Source organism: Microcebus murinus, chromosome 24, assembly GCF_040939455.1.
Source record: "Microcebus murinus isolate Inina chromosome 24, M.murinus_Inina_mat1.0, whole genome shotgun sequence".
Lineage (NCBI taxonomy): Eukaryota > Metazoa > Chordata > Mammalia > Primates > Cheirogaleidae > Microcebus > Microcebus murinus.
The window spans coordinates 17,139,070-17,154,596 of NC_134127.1; the positions used below are offsets into that span (position 1 = coordinate 17,139,070).

General features: G+C 41.2%; 1 long non-coding RNA gene across 1 annotated transcript; it reads left to right on the forward strand.

The window, feature by feature from the left end:
• Nucleotides 1–1,488: 1,488 nt before the first annotated feature.
• On the forward strand, nucleotides 1,489–14,480 carry LOC109729804 (uncharacterized). Its single transcript, XR_002222226.2, has 3 exons — nucleotides 1,489–1,860; nucleotides 6,652–6,789; nucleotides 13,602–14,480. It is a non-coding gene; the product is annotated as an uncharacterized LOC109729804 (long non-coding RNA).
• Nucleotides 14,481–15,527: the final 1,047 nt, after the last annotated feature.

Sequence of the window (15,527 nt, forward strand, 5' to 3'; positions counted from 1 at the left end):
TGCAATGGCTCACACCTGTAATCCTAGCACTCTGGGAGGCCGAGGTGGGAACATCACTTGAGCTCAGGAGTTCGAGACCAGCCTGAGCAAGAGCGAGACCCAGTTTCTACTAAACATAGAAAAAATTAGCCAGGGTGGTGGTGCGCACCTGTAGTCCCAGCTACTTGGGAGGCTGAGGCAGGAAGATCACTTGAGCCCAGGATAGGAGTTTGAGGTTTCTGTGAGCTACAATGACACCACTGCACTTTAGCCTGGGCAACAGAGTGAGACTGTGTCTCAAAAATAAAAAAAACAAAACAAAACAAAACAAAAAAACAGGACTCAATAATCCATCTACAGGAGTTTTAAATGGATGCTACTGCACAAGTCTAGGTCATGATGCCATGTGCTCTTTCTTCAGAGAAATAAGAAATATAATTATTTTCTGGAAGGAACTTAGACATCTCATTCTGCCCTGGGAAGAGGATTGGAAAAGTGACAAGGTTTAGCTAGAATCACCTGGCTCATATGAACAGAAGTGTGAGTGGGGTGTGTATCTTTTGATTCTCAGGGTGATAACTTTTTCAACTCCCTAGGCTACTATTATTATAATTCACTTTGTCTTAGCCCAATATTTTAAGAAGGAGCCTCCAGAAGAAGTGTTAAACATCTTAAATGTATGGCATTAAGTAAAATAAAGCTTAATCTTTGCTTCCACATGCATAAGGATTAGACATAGGATTGCCATAGGTAGACAATGTTGCTTTTACTTTACAAGTGGTCTCTTTTTTAGGAAACAATGCAATTAAACTCAGATTTCTTTGCTGATCATCAGAACTACTGATCCCACACCCTCACTCTGTGATTTTTCAACATGTACTGAGTAGACTACTTTGGATGAGTGTTGAGCTCATAATAATATTGGTTCTTGTTTGTCGAGCACTTATTACATGCCAGGCATTGTTTTGAAAACTTTCCATGCATGAAGTCATTTTACCCTCGTAACAATCTCACAGGGAATACTTTTTTCTGCACTTTACACATGACAAAAATCAGGCACAGACAGGCTTAAATAACTTGTCTAAGGTCACTGTGTAAGTGGTAGAGCCAGGGTTCAAATCTAGGCAGACGTCCAGCCCAGTGAATGGGACAAAGTTCAAGGGCTAAGTAGGGGACAAACTCAAACAATAGGGCTGATATTTTGTATTTTGTGTGGGAGTTTGCTGTATTTAACCTTCTTTCTTCGTGTGCCTTGAGATTTAAATTGTTGCCAAAGAAACTAACGCCAAAGGACAACAAAACATTAGCATTCAGACTCTCACGTTCAGAATAGGATTTTTTAATTACAAAACAGGCTTGCGAGCCAGGTACTACTGAGACGATATGAGGAAAAAAGAAAGCTGCAGTAAGTGCCAGGCGAGGCTCTCCAGACCCTAGAGTCTCATGGACGGAAGGGGACACAGCCAATCAGGAGGACGAGGAGGAATGCCCCACCCCCTGCTACCCCAGGGGATTGTGGGAATAAGATGGCCGACACAGGTAGCTGTATGTTGGATGGATTTTGGAAATATTGGGGGCCCGAGAATTTAGGAGTCCGACAGGGAGTCCTGTGAAACCGGGATGTCCCAGGGCAAAGCAAAGGGCAGAGCAACATGTTCAGGCAGAGGAAGGTTCTAGTTTGCGCTGTCTCGGGTGGCCCGCACATCTCGTGCGGCAGAGATGCTAAGTTGAGGTCCAGCATCACCGCGGGGGAGCTGGGGACAGACCACCTGGCATGGGGGAGGGGCGGAAAACATACAGTGACATGGGAGAATTCCAACCTTAAGGTGCCTAAATCAGGAAGAGGACAACGCAACTTCCGGAGTCGAGAAAGAGCTGAAGGTGAGTTCAGGGGTAGCAGGCCCCAGTGGAGAGCGGGAACAGCCCCTCTCGGCTGGGGAGACAGAGGATCAGAGAGCTGGGCACAGATCTGAGGACCCTGCACAGCGGCAGGCCATCCTTCCCCCACCTGCAAACCTCTGAAGGTGGAGTTGGGGACATGCAAATAAGCAGATATCCCAAAGACTGAGCATTATCAATGAGAATGTTTAAATTATTGGATCAAACTCCGTTTACAAAGCTAAAGTAAATTTGGTTACTTTATCTCCCAGAGCAAGAAGGGTGGAAGTGGCAGTTGTCAATTCACGAGGACATTCAGAACAGCTATACACAAGTTAAAGAGATTAAGTTTTTCCTGCATAACTGAGTTACATCCGTACTTTAAAGAAAAAAAAATCCTGTTCTGCATATAAACCATTAACTACAGTGAAGTATGGGAAGTTCTGTAATAGGGTAATAACTGCTTACCATGCATCACACACTGACCTAAACACTTTACAGCAGTTAATTCATTTAAGGCTAGGTGGTGATGTTATTGCCATTTTGCAGATGAGGAAACCGAGATACAGAGAGGTTAAGTAACTGGCTCAAGATCACACAGCTGAGAAGTGGCAGATCTGGGATTGGAGCCAGTCTGGCTCTTGCATTTGTGCTCTTAACCTCCATGTTGCACTTTGTGTGTACAAAGTGTGATGGCAGTACGGTAACGAAGGTGATGTGACCCACTCTGCCTATCTGCAGAGCAGGTTGCTCAGAGGAAGTGCTGTGAGGGATTGACCTTGGAGGTGGAGAAGAGAAGCCAGGGGGTAAAAACCAGAAACAAATGCACGGTAGCTTCAAGGAACATGCGTGCAGAAAAGGGCAATGCAGCAAACCCCTTAACATGCAAAGGGATAAGTCTGCAGGCCTGCTGGAATATTCCATTTGTTGATATTACTATGGCTGTTGCAGAATGGCACACTTTATGCCCAAGATTTCTTTCTTCTTACCAAGAATAACAAATGGAGCCAGGAAAGGCTATGAAGAGATTGTTCTCATGCTTGATGCCTGACAACAAAAAAGACTCCACAAAAACCACGATCTTGCACAAAAGCCATGGCAACCTTACACACACACACACAGAAATACTTCTGCAAGGACATCCACCCAGCAACTGCCTGTCCAACCCTAGACTGGCGTCACCTGTGTTACTGTCCTTGGTAGCCAAGGACAATTATTTCAACAAGCTAATGCAGTCCTCATTTTTTTCTTTAAAAACCTTCATCTTCCTTTACCTCCCTGAACACACATGTAGTTTACCGTGGCATGCCTATTCCCTTTGCAGTGTTCCATTGTTCCCAAACAAACAGCTTTTCTTTTAGAGAGGGTATCTCTGTTTGTTATTTCGGTTGATGATGTGTCATGAATGTTTTGCTCAGGGTGTAATTTACTCCTGAAATTTATTGAAACTGCTTTTTATATGAAAAGCTTTAAAAATTTATGTGGTCAAATCTATACATTTTCCTTCAGGGTTTCCTTATGGATTTTTCATTTGGTGATATTATTGTTATAAAAAGTTCTTCCTTACGCCAACTCAGAAAAGTAGACCTCTATTTTCTTATCTCTGCCTCATGGTTCCATTACAGCGTAGAGGTTAAGAGCTGAATCTCTGAGTCCGATGCAGTTGATGTTGAATCCTGGTTCTGGTCTTCACTGACTGTGAGCATGTCCCCTCCTTCTGTTTCCTCCCTTATTAACAAGCCATGCAATCCAATGAGGGAAGTATGTGCCCATTATGCAAATGGGAAAACTGGTATTTAGAGAACTGAAGTTAGTTGTGCAGAGTTGTCTAGTAAGCAAGTATTGGAATTGGACACTAGTTTGCCTGTTTCAGAGCTTGTGCTCTTGTCAATTACACTTACATTTCACTCACCCACACAGAAGTTATTGTTATACACCTTTCCTATATTGTAGAGCAAGTTTTGCTAGGGTTTTACTTGGGATGTTTGTTTCTATAGTCAAAAGCAAGAATGGAGTGCAATGTGCCTTACAGAAATGTTTTATCACCTTGGTGTTCGAACTGCCTCTCTGCTCTGGCTGGAATTTGAACCTCTGATGTCATCTGAAGCCTGAGTTACCGTATTCAGCCCCTTGCAAGCACAAGAGTAGACTAAATGCCCAGGCTTGACACACAACCTGTTAGGAGACCCACAAAAGACAGGGGGCTGGAGTGAGAATAGGGCAGATCGGCTTCATTAGCAGCACTTAGCAGTTTCCTGCTGTGTCAGAATGAAAGTGTGCACTGCAAACAGGTGATAAGAAGACTTCACTCCCTCAGGCTGCTTGAAACAAGAACAGGGACTGCCGGGAGATGGTGTGGGTTCCGTTCAGAGCATGTTTATAAGTTTTCATTTAACTTGATTAGAAACAGCTGGAAAATCAGGACACTTGAGTAACCGCTCCAATGACGCAGAGGGAAAGAATGTTCATGGTCCCATAACCACAAGTTACCATCCTGGCTTCTTTTAGACAGGGAAATAATTTGCATTAATTCAATTATAAACCCCAAACTTCTGATCATCTTTGTTCATCTTTGTGTCTGTTCAGATAGGATTGTCCCCTCTTCTTTTGCTCCCCCAACTACTGTCATGGTGCTTATATGACATAATTGGCATCCAGTTTGTCTTTACAAAGGGATTTTTTTTTTAATGTATTCATATTAATATAAGAGTCTTAAGTCATGGGCAGATGGGAGAGAACTTTTTCTAGAGAGTTGGAACAGTCAGATGTTGACCTGTCCCTTAAGACATAGGAAGAAATGTGTGTCTGGAAGAGCAGAACCCAGTCCTGGCTCTGTGGCATCCTGATCCAGCCTCCATCTAGGCAGCCGTGACTGTGGGACTGGGACCACCAAGGCCAAGTTCCAACCCCTAAGGCCAGCCCACCCCCAAGGCCAGGCTCCACCCCTTAAGGCCGGCTCCACCCCAAGGCCAGGCTCCACCCCAAGGCCAGGCACCTCCCCTTAAGGCCGGCTCCACCCCAAGGCCAGGCCCCTCCCCCAAAGCCAGGCTCCGCCCCTTCACACAAGCTCCTCTCACAAGGCCAGGCTCCACCCCTATGCCCTGGAGCCCTTCCCAGGCTTGCTGGGGCAATTGGCCAAACTCTGGCCTCAGCTCTTTGATTGAATGTATAGTATTCTTTTCACAGAGAAGTTGAGAGAATTTTCTGCAGATCTTTTTTTGTTCTGCACTTGCACAGTATAAAAAATTAATTAAAACTCTAGGTGTCAACTTTACAGAGCCATTGTCAGAATCAACAGAAAAACTTCTTATTGGTGTTTCAAATAAAACATAGTTGCCTTTAATGCTAAAAACTATTACTGCTTAATTTTAAAAGGGGAAAATACGGAAGAGAAGGAAAAAGGTAAAAGACAGGGAAAAGGTAACCCATAATCCCCCAACCTCGAAACATACACTGTGAACATACTGTCCTGTTTTATCCTGGTATGAAGTAGTTTCTTCTGTCCCTCTCTCCTCTCTCATCATACGTTCTTTCTCCCTCCTTCAACCAGAGATCACCTGGTTAATTTTTGTTCACAGAGAGGACAGAGAGGTGAAAAAGGAAGAGGATCCAGAAGGATGCGCACTCCTGAAAAGTTGTTGAGGTTGGCACCTCACCATGGCCTTGGATCTCTATGCACCAGGTTTTCCCAGACCTCACCAGACCTAGAATCGACTTGCTTCTTAATTATCCACAACTTTCCAAGTAGAGGTTTGCTGACAATGACCTGTGAGCAGCATGTGGATGGGAGAGGGGCAGAAGGACACGTTTTAGGATCATCACCACTTTCCCATGGCTACTTGGCCCTGACAGAGCTCTGAAGGTTCTAGGTGCTGCACCTACAACTCCCACTCCTGCCTCATCAATGTCTCTTAGGCTGCCCTATCTAGATCGTTTAAAAGTTCTTGTTCTACTGCCATGGGAGAGACAGTTAGGGCTCAGCAAACATTCCATTTGCTTGTCAGCAATGCCAGCTGTTCTCCAGCGAGGCAAGGCTGTGTGAGCAATGCTCTTTTCCCTTGGTGACCTGAGGCCTGTGCTGCATGCAGATGGTGCAGCCACAAGGCGGGATGTCCAGGGACTATGTGGAGGAAAACCCCCGCTGACCCACATGGGACATGGAGCATGAGAGAGAGGAGGAAACCTCTTTTAAGCTTTTGAGGTTTGGGATTTATTATTGCAGTATAACCTAGCACATTTTGACTAATCCAACTGGAGAGATTCTCTGCACCAGCACTATGCTCTGAGCTTTTTTCTTTCTAAAATAAGGATTTGGTCATATTATTTCTTTGTTTAAAAACCATCCAGGGCTAGCCATTGTCTGAATGATGAGTTCCAAATGCCTGACCCTTGTAGACAATCTGGGCCACCTGCTAATCTCCTGGTGTTCTGCCCCCAAACTATATTCTAAACTGCAGATTGTCTGCAAGGACCAGGCATTTGGATCTCATCATTTAGCTTTGTGTCTCTGTCTCTGGACAGTGCAGGTAAAGATGTATCAGTCATGTTAGTTTAATGGCCACATTAAAGCTTTCCAACTTTAAGCCCCAAGTATAAAGAAAATAGGATTGAAATTGTTTATGTGCCATTTGTGACTACAAAAATGTGTAAACATGTAGCCAGTGTTGGAAAATAAACTGTGTTATAATAATAAAGGCTGTGGGGAAAATGTATGAAGTATTTTTAATAATATTTGACATCATATTTAAAGAAAAATCAGCATCAAAGTGATAAGGAAAATGTTTACAATTCCAGAAACCGAAGCGTTCAGGAGGAAACAATTAGGTTTTAATTACTCGGAGGCTGTTGGTTTGGATTGAAATTCATTTCCTGTGCTTCAGAAAGAGCAGTTTCCTCCTTACAAAGAATATCTTCCAGCAAGAGAGAGAAAAGGTAAGATGAAGGGATAAACTCCATCCATTCATTTTTTTTTTTTTAGAATAGTTCTTGGAAACAAAAAATCAGAGGGAAATAAGAGTTGTTACTAGTTCAAATGGAATTTAGAAATACTGAACGAAGTAGGTGGTCCTGTTTGTGTGACATCATGTGTTTCTAGAAACCAGAGTCTAAGAGGAGTCTTTATAAAGCTTTCTAAGCAGCTGCTGTTGCATTCGTTTGCAGCAGGCCAGTGGGTTAATACTTCATTCTCCAGAACATTCTTAGGAGAAGTTTTGAAGCAACACAGCCCTGTGCTCAAATTCTGATTCTACTTCTCACCCTGTGATGTCCCGACCAATTGCTCAGCTACCTGGGCTTTAGTGGCATTACCTGTAAATTCAGGGCAACGATACCTAACCTGTAGCTTGTTCTGAGGCTCAGTGACTTGTCATTATGTATTCGTGCATCAAGCGGCCCGAGCACATCCGCACTGGCATTCAATGAAGTTAAATATTTCGCTAGCGTTTCCCTCCTTTCTCCGGGAGCTTCAGGTGTCCCCTTTTCTTAGTGTGCCCCTTGGAAGCCCTGTGGCTCAGTTGCTGGGTCACCTGCTCTTGTTGCTGCTCCACTGTCGCTGTTCTTGCCTGGCCACCCCTCCAGTGGCGCCAGTGACTTGCATTTTCTTATTCTCATCACCTGTGGCTCTTTAAGCAACACGGGAGAAGTTCGGGTCTAAACATTGTCCTGGCATTATCTGGCCCCACAGTGAGTTTAGCTCATTATTTGCTTGCAGTCCTGTTGCAAGGCTCGAACAACTTTACAATGGGCAAACGGTTTCATGGCATTTGCATCCATTAAAGAAACATCCAAGTTGGTATTATGTGTTTAAAACTCACTACTATACCTGCACTGTCCAATCTGGTGACCACATGCGACCACTGAACATGTGCAAGTTGATCGTACAAATTGGGTCATTCTTGTCATACCCAACGAAAGCAGAGTCAAGAGGCCAGGGGGCAAAAGCACTCAGGGTAGGTAACATTGCTCCAAGAATGTAACTCTCTGCAAGGCTGGCTTTTGAATCTGCCTGCTGTAACCTGAAACCAGTTTTATCTAATAGCTACTAAAACCACCTGCTGTGACCCTAAGCCTAGTTTTACTACTACTGTCACTCATCAATCAAAGCTTGCCAGGTCCCCAAAACTTTACTAGTGCCAGTGAACTTTCTTGAAGAGCAATGTGTAACATTTCTCCTTTTTGTAAAACCTCCAACCTTCTCTTTGTCTGAAGACCACTGGTCTGTGTGTATGCCCTGAATTGCTATTCTTGCCTCCCAAATAAAACATTTTAAACTGAGAGGTTCATCTCTGTATTTTATTTGGCTTCAACAGTCACTTAAAATGTGGCTGGTGGGAACTGATGCCCTGTGAAGTAGAATGCATACTGGATTGCAAAGACTTTGTACAGAAAAAATGTTAAATATTTAAATGTAGTTCTTTTGATTACATACAATATATCATTAACATTATTTTGAGCTGTTCCTTTTTACTTGCTTTAATGTGAAACAAGAAAATTTTAATGCGGCTCACATTATATTTCTCTTGTACTAAACAAACCTGAAAAGCAAACATATGAACTGTGGCAAGAATACTGCAGTCATCAACAGCTTAGGTACCATGGAGGCAGCTTTTTTTTTTTGGAAAAGATTAGGAAATGTAATTATTCATGTTTTGAAAGCATGCTGCAGTCTTTTGTATTCACCTTTCATAACAGCTGTGTTGTCGTTTGATTGACCACTTGGTTCATTTAACTGAATAAAGTCACAGATAATTTTTAATTGGCAAGAAGGTTTAAAATTCATACATAGGGCTTTCTGCTATAAAGGCCATGCATAATCATTACCAACTGATAAGTATATGTCATACCCACTATAGAATTTAAAATAATGAAGTAGTATCAGGTTTACTGTCCCCATTATTTTGGTTACTATTTTAAAAACTGTTCAAAAAATTAAGTCACTTTGTTTTAAAATTTCCAATTGTTCACTCAGGAATGAATCACATTCAGTAATGAGCTCAGGAAGTCCCATAAAATTTCCAGGGTTTGAAGAAAGCCACTTTTCATTGTGACATAGGGAGGACAACCCCTCTACTAAAAAAGATCAGTAAACACAACTCTTTAGCAATCAAGAGAGTACTATATTTCTGTGTTTGGTCTTCAGGACATTGGCCTACTATATTTTTATTTGATCAATATGTGATCCAAGTAAACATGGCCTTCTTGAACTTTATGACTTTTTTTTTGGAGATTTTCAATATATTCACCCAAAATGAAAACTCATCTAATGAATGTCTGTCTTGTTGAAAACAGTGTACAAACAAAAACAGTATGCGCGGTCTTGGAATAGGGGAGTAAGCATCTCATGACAGTTTGATCACTTTTAGAACATCTTTGTTTTACATGTGTATATATTCTATTTGATTTTCTGTAAATATTACTGGCATGGTAATTTTGGGGAAAAATCACTATATTTTCATTAAATGGTATAACAAGCTATAAAGAGAGACTACGGTATTTATCAAAGTCAGAGAATTCATCAAAATGAAGCTTCTATTGGTCTTTGTGTACTTTTTGCACATTTATTTTACTTCAATCTTATTTTAATATTCCTTCCCCTTTACAAGTATCCTGATTTTCATCGTATTTTTAAATTCTTCTTTGTCATTTTTATTACCTACATCTTCTTGGCATTCTTAACTCTTTTCTGTATCTTCATGAGTTTTAACCATCAGATTTTTTAAAATAAAGTTTTTACTGTGATATATAGGAGAATTTTTGACATTTTCAGTTCTGCCAGTCTTCTTTCTTTTAGTTGACAGGTTGGTTTTCCACTAGGCTACTTCTTTCATATTGTATTTGAATTTTAGTATGAACAATAAATCTGAAGACATATCCCAGATTAACTTGTAATTAAGGCACACACAATGGCAATTTGAATGCATTCTTTAAATGTTTATGGTGCTGCTTTGTTCTGTTAAGATGTGTTACTGTTTAATCAAATCACTCTTCTGCTACTACATTGACTAATTATTCATGATTGAGTTCAGGAGTTTTATCACTGGATCACTTGGGTCAGTGACTAGTTTTCCTGTGGCTTCCTCTGGAACCATCAGACTTTTTTAAAACAAGATCTATAGAGATATTCTGAGATACAATGCAATGTGTTAAGATGCATAAAACATATAACTTTGCACACAGACCTATACCGGTATAGGTCTGTGCCCTACACACATGAAGAAGTCTGATCAATTCACTCCACTGATTTTCATCAACAAAGAGGAATATTATGTGGGTTTTTATTATTTTACACACTGGATTATTGAGTCTGTTCCTAATAGAAGAGCATGTCCATTTTGACCAGGTCTTAATGAAATTAGAATCATCTGCCTATTGCTTTACATATCTGATAATAGGAAGAATTCTCCACAGACCAGTTTCTGTCTCCACATGTAAATGCTAGTTTCTCCTTCACTACCCACTATAGCAGCACTGGTCTGTAGGACACGTCCTTATCACAATGTGACCTCTGACCCTACACCATCATGTCACAACAGGACAAGTTGTTGGGGGCAACATAGGAGTATTCCTGGAGTCTACCCCTCTAACTGGGAAAGCCAGCAATAACTTCACACAAAAGTCACTGTGAACCTCATAGATACATCCCCCTAGACCCAATTAAATATAACCCCAATTCAACTTCCCCTTAGATGGAAGCTAAAAACTGCCATGATCTCTGAAGATACTCAACATGACAAAAAGGAAGATAGAGGAAAAGTAGGAGTGGAGAGAGACAGAGGGCTTGACCAATCATGCTTAAAATATCTTTAAAAAATTTTCTGCTTATTTTACAAGAACATCTGACCATATGAACACATTGCTAAGCCCCATTCCAGGGTGTTGGAAGGGGTCCATGCAAGTGAAATGCCCTGAAGTATAAGCTTTAAATTAGCTTCACAGTGAGTCAGACGCTGTGTCAACCCTGAGCCAGAGCTTGGAGACATGGCCCAGGTAGCTCATTTCTGTCCTGCGTCAAGGTACAGTCCACGCCTGCCAACTGGGCTGCTTTTCCAGATGTGGTCACCTGTGGCTTTCCCTTCCTTCAGGAATGTTCACTGGAACTGGGGAGCCCCACTATCCAGTCCTACAGGGCTGACAGTGTCTCCCAGGTGGTCACTGCATCTAATAAAGACTTGTCTCCTTCTGGCTTGTTCTGCTAATCCGGGCTGCCTCACCTGCACCCCCTCCTCATCTCTGATCCTCAATATGAGTTCTGGAAGAAAATACCTTTGAGTGAGTAAAGAATATGAAAAGTTAAACACCATGTTATCAGGCAAAATTTAAAGTGTCAAAGAATGAGAATCAAGAATCTACACAAACTTTGTATATTGACAGTGACAGGAAAAAAAGTCCGCTCTTGTAGGATGCTATTCTAGCTATATCAGAGCATAATGGCTTGGAAATGATTCTGGGAAGAGGATCAAAAGGTCAGAGTGGATGACCTCACACAAACTCAGAAGAATTTTTAAACCAGTTGTGTCATACAAACTCAGAAGACTTTTGAACCCAGATTTTGGGAGAGGATGCGATAGCTGCGTTTCAATAATTACTATGTGGATTTACAAGGAAAGGGGTGAATAACTTAGCTTGGTGCAAAGCATTCTAAATTAAGCCAAATGAATTTAATTAAGTAAAATATAATTAGGGCCAAATGTTGTGAAACTCCATTAGGCTATGGAAATCTCCCAAAGGAGATGCAAGTAACATCATTACTCAGAACTGGGAAAATAATATCGCTGAATGTGTTGTGAGTAACTGCACTGTCTTCCATCCAGGGAACTAACTGGATGCCCAGACACATGTGTACTGTTTCTCTTCTCCAAATGCCATAATTCTGCAGTAACTGCATCTTTGTTTACCCAGTGGTAAATTATGAGAACAAATTTCTTCATTAATATAATCTTTAAATACAAAGACTGTTGCTTAAAGAGTTCAATTGCTCAAAGCCCTCATTAAAATGTGGTCATCTCATCTCATAGCTGAATTTTCCATGAAAACCAATTAGTTTTGGTGCTATGCAATGAAGCGTGCCAAACTGGAAAGAAAGAGATGACAGCGGGGAGGACAGTTGTCACCTAGCCAGCCTACTGAAATTAATTAGTAGTGTTCGCTTGCAGCTCTGGTCTTGAAGAAGGTAATATCCTGATCCATTAGTGATGTCTGCCATGGTATGGGATATGCCAGCCATGGCTTGTCCGCCATTTGCAAAATTCTCTTAGATAAGAGGTAGATAGAGGTCAATTGACCTCATCAGAATCCATGATGCCCAGGCAGTAAGGACACCTCTCTGATGTTCTGGAGCTGAGGCTTTTGGCTTCTCCTTTAAAGAATGACAGCAGCACCAAAGAGACTAGGAACCGGTGTTTTAACACTACTACCTTAGTCTCTGGGACTCGTGTCTATACTACTGAGCTGTATACTCTGGCTTCCGGGAATGTTCTTAGAGGCCATTTCGGACAATTGTGTTATTTTTTTCTTCCCATTTTCTAGATAGTCAATGCATTTTTATTAGAAATTTTCCTTCACATACACTTACGTTATACATGTTATTGACATATCATATCAATATATTTTCAAGTGCCTAAAATAAGAGTGATATTCTTAGTTCGGTATCAAACTTGGTACTAATAGATTAGAAATTTATCCTATTTTGGGGAGAAAAATCAAATGCAGATGAAAGAGTTAGAAAATGATGTAGAGCAATGATAACGTCCCATACTTAGAAGGATGTTGTGGGAAGCAGTAGAGCTTAGTAGTCTGAGCTAAAAATCCCAACTTTACCAATCACTCATTGTTTAACTATGGGATAATTAGCCTATAACCCTCAATTTTTATTATCTTTAAAATGATTTTAATAGTGGTATTTTTCTCTTAAGTTTATCATAAGAATTAGATTAAGTAGACCACATTAAACACTTAGTAAAGCATCTAGCTTAAACATTTAAAAAAATTTGGTGATAATAATCCTAACAATGATTATAATGATATACCCGAACAGAATCATCTTGTTATTTTAATATAATTATGAGGAAACTGAGGCGAGAGAAGCTCTTTCAGACACCTTTGTCTATAAGACAACTTAGAGGCAGAGTTGGGATTAGAATTCAGAGCCTCTGGCTCCCAGACCTGTGACCTGAAATTCTGTGGGAGCTGAAGGCTCCTCCCCTGCTGTCATTTTGTGTCACTGGTCTCAGGTCCCAGGTAGTCATATATGATTAGTCTTAAGTCTGTGTAGGCACTTGTCAATCTCTGACCTGTTGGCCATCCTAACAGGTTCTATTCCTATTTTCTTTTGTTGTCATGGAGTCAGCCATTTCTTGTTCTTCAGGAAAAGTGGCTCATTTGGCACTCGGACTCAGGAGACACAGCAACACTGGTGGCTCCTAACATGCCCCATCAGTGTCCTTTGTAATTAACGTAAGCCACAAAACTGGATGTTCTTGACCTGCATCTAAAGAATCCTGAGCAAGCCCCAGCCATCCTCTCTTGTCTGTTAGTAGCAAAAGCCAGACAATGGCAGATGTGAGTCAGACTCTGGTGTCAGGCTACACCTCAGGCTGACCTCGAACATGCTCTGCCTGGGGTAGAGGCCCAGGGACAGTGAGGAGACGCTTTCCCTGCCTTGCCATGGGATTATCACTTTGCAGAGGACCATCTAATCCATTTCAAGTTGGCTGTTTTCACTTATGCTTTTTTTTTTCTTTTCCTAGCAGACACCTAAGGACATCTGACAACATGATGACAACCACCTCCACCTTTCCAAAGGCTCGTCAAGACACAGACAAAACAGGTAGAAATAGAATTTCACATCAGCAGAAAGCCAAGCGCTTCCTATCTCCTTTCCGGGACTGACATGTTTAGTCTTATGTCCTTCTGGTCTTTCTTTTTTGCTTTACTTACTTGCTAGGCTTGGCCAGAGGCCAAGGTCAGGGGATTTAATCAGCAGGCTGCCTGCATGGGAGGAGATTGATACAACCAGGCTTCTCTCCTCCAAGGACATAAACCATTCCTGCTGCAAAATTTTCTTTATATGTTATATGGCTTTGACTTGACCGCAAGGCCAGCGTAGCTCTGGCAATAACTGGGATTGTATTGAATGAACATGAAGCATGGTCTCCTCATTCCTTAGAGCCTTTTATTGTTTTGAGAGCAGACGGTGATTTTTCCTCCATGCACTTGTTTGATTTGCACATATACACCTAGGTCTGTGAGAAGGGGTGCATGTTACTGTATTATTATCTAATATTTGCAAGGAAATATCCAACTTCTCACGTAAAGCATTTATCATAGTACCTGGCACATGGTAAGTGCTCAGTACGGTTAACCATTAGTATAATTTTTGTAATTTTTATTGTGTAAGTAGCATATTCTTTTAGTGTGTAGTACTATATATCTTAGGAAGAACTGGCATATTATAGAATTTCACAACTATTAAATAATTTTCAACTGTAAGCTCATTTAGTTTTTGGAAAATTAGCTTAAACTCCACCTTTACATAAAATTTTCTCCATTGATTCTAATCTCTCCCTTCTCTGAACCACTTAATCTGCTTCTATTTGTCTCCTCTCTCTGCATTCACACACATAACTCTGGGAACTGTACACTGTCCTCTTTTGCTCTGTGCTGAGTCCCATGAAGTGACATGACTCAGGATCCCCTGCTGGCTGGATTCTCCTGGGAGATGCCAACAGAAGATCTAATCAGAGATGTAGAAGTCAGTATTCTCCAGAGAAATAGAACTGATATAAAGACATTTATTATAAGCAATTGGTTCACATGATTATGGAGGTGGACAAGTGCTAACATCTGCAGGGTGAGTTCTCAAGCTGGAGACCCAGGAGAGCTGATGGTGTAGTTCTAGACTTGAGACCCAGGAAGAGCCAGTATTTCATTTCAAGTCCCAGGATAGGACAAAAGCTGATAATTTGCTTTGAAGGCTGTCAGGCTGGAAGCACATTCTTTTATATGGGGGAGGGTCAACTTTTTTGTTCTTTTTAGGCCTTCCACTGATTGAGGGCACTGATTGAAGTAGTTTACAGAGATAAATAAAATGTAGTAAAAGAACATATGTTTAAAATATATGAGAGTAAGAGAGAATATAAGAATAAGCATAGTAAAATAAGATGGAGTAAAGAGTGAGGTTAGAATCCAATAATGCATGCCAAGAATCATATACCCTTATTAGCAGTTGGCCATAAACTTGGCTTTAAGCTTTCTAAGAGTCCATTCAAAGAGGAGAGCATTAATAGTTACTCAACCAGAGTTTCCATAAAATAAACAATCCAATTACTCAGGAGCAGTCCTGGCAGAAAGGCATAATGTAGTCTTCAACAATATCCTTACTGTCAAGGCAGAGAAGGGGTTTTCAGGGTTGTTGCTTATAAAGTCTGCCTAAATAAACCAAGGACATCATGCCCAACTATTAACACAATTCAGGGAAAGCAATTCTACCAGGGGCCTGCCAAGATGCATTTCTGGTAAACAGCTCTTGATCCAGCTTAACCGAGGAGTGGAATTCAGAGACTCTAGAGAAAAGCATGGTTTGTGCATTCTTCTGGAAAATCTCCATGCTGGGTCTCTTTACAATATCTGTATATCTGGATCTACCTATATAAAATAACAGAGCTCTGGCTCCA